The sequence below is a fragment of the Hydractinia symbiolongicarpus genome, chromosome 4 (genome assembly GCF_029227915.1).
Source record: "Hydractinia symbiolongicarpus strain clone_291-10 chromosome 4, HSymV2.1, whole genome shotgun sequence".
NCBI classification, from domain to species: domain Eukaryota; kingdom Metazoa; phylum Cnidaria; class Hydrozoa; order Anthoathecata; family Hydractiniidae; genus Hydractinia; species Hydractinia symbiolongicarpus.
In genome coordinates, this window is record NC_079878.1 from 30245311 (window position 1) to 30251760 (window position 6450).

Sequence of the window (6450 nt, forward strand, 5' to 3'; positions counted from 1 at the left end):
CCAGAACGATTTTTTAAATTATCTTTTCACCACTAAAACGCACGAGACTTGCAGTTTTCAAAAATGTATTCATTTTTGATGAGACGCTGAGTAAAAGAAGTTTAATCGCCGGCAAACGAAAACCAGCGATTTCCCGTAAATCCCGGACTCGGCCCGTATAGTCAAAAGTATACAAAGAAAGTACCCTGCGAGTAAACTCATTTCCAGAACAATTTTTTAAATTATCTTTTCATCAGTAAAACGCACGAGACTTGTAGTTTTCAAAAATGTTTTCATTTTTGATGAGACGCGGAATAAAAGAAGTTTAATCGCCGGCAAACGAAAACCCGCGATTTCCCGTAAATCCCGTGCTTGGCCCGTATAGTCGAGTATATACAAAGAAAGTACCCTGTGAGTAAACTCATTTCCAGAACGATATCTTAAATTATTTTTTCACCACTAAAACGCATGAGACTTGTAGTTTTCAAAAATGTTTTCATTTTTGATGAGACGCGGAATAAAAGAAGTTTAATCGCCGGCAAACGAAAAGCCGCGATTTCCCGTAAATCTCGTGCTTGGCCCGTATAGTCGAGTATATACAAAGAAAGTATCCTGTGAGTAAACTCATTTCCAGAACGATTTTTTAAATTATCTTTTCACCACTAAAACGCATGGGACTTGTAGTTTTCAAAAATGTTTTCATTTTTAATGAGACGCGAAATAAAAGAAGTTTAATCGCCGGCAAACGAAAACCCGCGATTTCCTGTAAATCCCGGACTCGGCCCGTATAGTCAAAAGTATACAAAGAAAATACCAAGGGAGTAAACTCATTTCCCGAACGATTTTTTAAATTATTTTTTTACCACTAAAACGCATGAGACTTGTAGTTTTCAAAAATGTTTTCATTTTTGATGAGACGCTGAATAAAAGAAGTTTAATCGCCGGCAAACGAAAAGCCGCGATTTCCCGTAAATCTCGTGCTTGGCCCGTATAGTCGAGTATATACAAAGAAAGTACCCTGCGAGTAAACTCATTTCTAGAACGATTTTTTAAAGTATCTTTTCACCACTAAAACGCATGAGACTTGTAGTTTTCAAAAATGTTTTCATTTTTGATGAGACGCTGAATAAAAGAAGTTTAATCGCCGGCAAACAAAAACCCGCGATTTTCCGTAAATCTCGTGCTTGGCCCGTATAGTTGAGTATAAACAAAGAAAGTATCCTGTGAGTAAACTCATTTCCAGAACGATTTTTTAAATTATCTTTTCACCACTAAAACGCATGGCACTTGCAGTTTTCATAAATGTTTTCATTTTTGATGAGACGGTGAATGAAAGAAGTTTAATCGCCGGAAAACGAAAACCCGCGATTTCCCGTAAATCCCGAGCTTGGCCGTATAGTCAAAAGTATACAAAGAAAATACCCTGCGAGTAAACTCATTTCCAGAACGATTTTTTAAATTATCTTTTCACCAGTAAAACGCACGAGACTTGTAGTTTTTAAAAATGTTTTCATTTTTGATGAGACGCTGAATAAAAGAAGTTTAATCGCCGGCAAACGAAAACCCGCGATTTCCCGTAAATCCCGTGCTTGGCCCGTATAGTCGAGTATATACAAAGAAAGTACCCTGTGAGTAAACTCATTTCCAGAACCATTTTTTAAGTTATCTTTTCACCACTAAAACGCATGAGACTTGTAGTTTTCAGAAATGTTTTCATTTGTGATGAGACGCGAAATAAAAGAAGTTTAATCGCCGGCAAACGAAAACCCGCGATTTCCCGTAAATCCCGGACACGGCCCGTATAGTCAAAAGTATACAAAGAAAATACCCAGGGAGTAAACTTATTTCCCGAACGATTTTTTAAATTATCTTTTCACCACTAAAACGCATGGGACTTGTAGTTTTCAAAAATGTTTTCATTTTTAATGAGACGGTGAATAGAAGAAGTTTAATCGCCGGCAAACGAAAACCCGCGATTTTTCGTAAATCCCGGACTCGGCCCGTAAAGTCAAAAGTATACAAAGAAAGTACCCTGCGAGTAAACTCATTTCTAGAACGATTTTTTAAATTATCTTTTCACCACTAAAACGCACGAGACTTGCAGTTTTCAAAAATGTATTCATTTTTGATGAGACGCTGAGTAAAAGAAGGTTATTCGCCGGCAAACGAAAACCAGCGATTTCCCGTAAATCCCGGACTCGGCCCGTATAGTCAAAAGTATACAAAGAAAGTACCCTGCGAGTAAGCTCATTTCCAGAACGATTTTTTAAATTATCTTTTCACCAGTAAAACGCACGAGACTTGTAGTTTTCAAAAATGTTTTCATTTTTGATGAGACGCTGAATAAAAGAAGTTTAATCGCCGGCAAACGAAAACCCGCGATTTCCCGTAAATCCCGGACACGGCCCGTATAGTCAAAAGTATACAAAGAAAATACCCAGGGAGTAAACTTATTTCCCGAACGATTTTTTAAATTATCTTTTCACCACTAAAACGCATGGGACTTGTAGTTTTCAAAAATGTTTTCATTTTTAATGAGACGGTAAATAGAAGAAGTTTAATCGCTGGCAAACGAAAACCCGCGATTTTTCGTAAATCCCGGACTCGGCCCGTAAAGTCAAAAGTATACAAAGAAAGTACCCTGCGAGTAAACTCATTTCTAGAACGATTTTTTAAATTATCTTTTCACCACTAAAACGCACGAGACTTGCAGTTTTCAAAAATGTATTCATTTTTGATGAGACGCTGAGTAAAAGAAGTTTAATCGCCGGCAAACGAAAACCAGCGATTTCCCGTAAATCCTGGACTCGGCCCGTATAGTCAAAAGTATACAAAGAAAGTACCCTGCGAGTAAACTCATTTCCAGAACGATTTTTTAAATTATCTTTTCACCAGTAAAACGCACGAGACTTGTAGTTTTCAAAAATGTTTTCATTTTTGATGAGACGGTGAATAAAAGAAGTTTAATTGCCGGCAAACTAAAACCCGCGATTTCCCGTAAGTCCCGTGCTTGGCCCGTATAGTCGAGTATATACAAAGAAAGTACCCTGTGAGTAAACTCATTTCCAGAACCATTTTTTAAGTTATCTTTTCACCACTAAAACGCATGAGACTTGTAGTTTTCAGAAATGTTTTCATTTAAGATGAGACGCGAAATAAAAGAAGTTTAATCGCCGGCAAACGAAAACCCGCGATTTCCCGTAAATCCCGGACTCGGCCCGTATACTCAAAAGTATACAAAGAAAATACCCAGGGAGTAAACTCATTTCCCGAGCGATTTTTTAAATTGTTTTTTCACCACTAAAACGCATGAGACTTGTAGTTTTCAAAAATGTTTTCATTTTTGATGAGACGCTGAATAGAAGAAGTTTAATCGCCGGCAAACGAAAACCCGCGATTTCCCGTAAATCCCGTGCTTGGCCCGTATAGTCGAGTATATACAAAGAAAGTATCCTGTGAGTAAACTCATTTCCAGAACGATTTTTTAAATTATCTTTTCACCACTAAAACGCACGAGACTTGCAGTTTTCAAAAATGTATTCATTTTTGATGAGACGCTGAGTAAAAGAAGTTTAATCGCCGGCAAACGAAAACCAGCGATTTCCCGTAAATCCCGGACTCGGCCCGTATAGTCAAAAGTATACAAAGAAAGTACCCTGCGAGTAAACTCATTTCCAGAACAATTTTTTAAATTATCTTTTCATCAGTAAAACGCACGAGACTTGTAGTTTTCAAAAATGTTTTCATTTTTGATGAGACGCGGAATAAAAGAAGTTTAATCGCCGGCAAACGAAAACCCGCGATTTCCCGTAAATCCCGTGCTTGGCCCGTATAGTCGAGTATATACAAAGAAAGTACCCTGTGAGTAAACTCATTTCCAGAACGATATCTTAAATTATTTTTTCACCACTAAAACGCATGAGACTTGTAGTTTTCAAAAATGTTTTCATTTTTGATGAGACGCGGAATAAAAGAAGTTTAATCGCCGGCAAACGAAAAGCCGCGATTTCCCGTAAATCTCGTGCTTGGCCCGTATAGTCGAGTATATACAAAGAAAGTATCCTGTGAGTAAACTCATTTCCAGAACGATTTTTTAAATTATCTTTTCACCACTAAAACGCATGGGACTTGTAGTTTTCAAAAATGTTTTCATTTTTAATGAGACGCGAAATAAAAGAAGTTTAATCGCCGGCAAACGAAAACCCGCGATTTCCTGTAAATCCCGGACTCGGCCCGTATAGTCAAAAGTATACAAAGAAAATAACAAGGGAGTAAACTCATTTCCCGAACGATTTTTTAAATTATTTTTTTACCACTAAAACGCATGAGACTTGTAGTTTTCAAAAATGTTTTCATTTTTGATGAGACGCTGAATAAAAGAAGTTTAATCGCCGGCAAACGAAAAGCCGCGATTTCCCGTAAATCTCGTGCTTGGCCCGTATAGTCGAGTATATACAAAGAAAGTACCCTGCGAGTAAACTCATTTCTAGAACGATTTTTTAAAGTATCTTTTCACCACTAAAACGCATGAGACTTGTAGTTTTCAAAAATGTTTTCATTTTTGATGAGACGCTGAATAAAAGAAGTTTAATCGCCGGCAAACAAAAACCCGCGATTTTCCGTAAATCTCGTGCTTGGCCCGTATAGTTGAGTATAAACAAAGAAAGTATCCTGTGAGTAAACTCATTTCCAGAACGATTTTTTAAATTATCTTTTCACCACTAAAACGCATGGCACTTGCAGTTTTCATAAATGTTTTCATTTTTGATGAGACGGTGAATGAAAGAAGTTTAATCGCCGGAAAACGAAAACCCGCGATTTCCCGTAAATCCCGAGCTTGGCCGTATAGTCAAAAGTATACAAAGAAAATACCCTGCGAGTAAACTCATTTCCAGAACGATTTTTTAAATTATCTTTTCACCAGTAAAACGCACGAGACTTGTAGTTTTTAAAAATGTTTTCATTTTTGATGAGACGCTGAATAAAAGAAGTTTAATCGCCGGCAAACGAAAACCCGCGATTTCCCGTAAATCCCGTGCTTGGCCCGTATAGTCGAGTATATACAAAGAAAGTACCCTGTGAGTAAACTCATTTCCAGAACCATTTTTTAAGTTATCTTTTCACCACTAAAACGCATGAGACTTGTAGTTTTCAGAAATGTTTTCATTTGTGATGAGACGCGAAATAAAAGAAGTTTAATCGCCGGCAAACGAAAACCCGCGATTTCCCGTAAATCCCGGACACGGCCCGTATAGTCAAAAGTATACAAAGAAAATACCCAGGGAGTAAACTTATTTCCCGAACGATTTTTTAAATTATCTTTTCACCACTAAAACGCATGGGACTTGTAGTTTTCAAAAATGTTTTCATTTTTAATGAGACGGTGAATAGAAGAAGTTTAATCGCCGGCAAACGAAAACCCGCGATTTTTCGTAAATCCCGGACTCGGCCCGTAAAGTCAAAAGTATACAAAGAAAGTACCCTGCGAGTAAACTCATTTCTAGAACGATTTTTTAAATTATCTTTTCACCACTAAAACGCACGAGACTTGCAGTTTTCAAAAATGTATTCATTTTTGATGAGACGCTGAGTAAAAGAAGTTTATTCGCCGGCAAACGAAAACCAGCGATTTCCCGTAAATCCCGGACTCGGCCCGTATAGTCAAAAGTATACAAAGAAAGTACCCTGCGAGTAAGCTCATTTCCAGAACGATTTTTTAAATTATCTTTTCACCAGTAAAACGCACGAGACTTGTAGTTTTCAAAAATGTTTTCATTTTTGATGAGACGCTGAATAAAAGAAGTTTAATCGCCGGCAAACGAAAACCCGCGATTTCCCGTAAATCCCGTGCTTGGCCCGTATAGTCGAGTATATACAAAGAAAGTACCCTGTGAGTAAACTCATTTCCAGAACCATTTTTTAAGTTATCTTTTCACCACTAAAACGCATGAGACTTGTAGTTTTCAGAAATGTTTTCATTTGTGATGAGACGCGAAATAAAAGAAGTTTAATCGCCGGCAAACGAAAACCCGCGATTTCCCGTAAATCCCGGACACGGCCCGTATAGTCAAAAGTATACAAAGAAAATACCCAGGGAGTAAACTTATTTCCCGAACGATTTTTTAAATTATCTTTTCACCACTAAAACGCATGGGACTTGTAGTTTTCAAAAATGTTTTCATTTTTAATGAGACGGTGAATAGAAGAAGTTTAATCGCCGGCAAACGAAAACCCGCGATTTTTCGTAAATCCCGGACTCGGCCCGTAAAGTCAAAAGTATACAAAGAAAGTACCCTGCGAGTAAACTCATTTCTAGAACGATTTTTTAAATTATCTTTTCACCACTAAAACGCACGAGACTTGCAGTTTTCAAAAATGTATTCATTTTTGATGAGACGCTGAGTAAAAGAAGTTTAATCGCCGGCAAACGAAAACCGGCGATTTCCCGTAAATCCCGGACTCGGCCCGTAT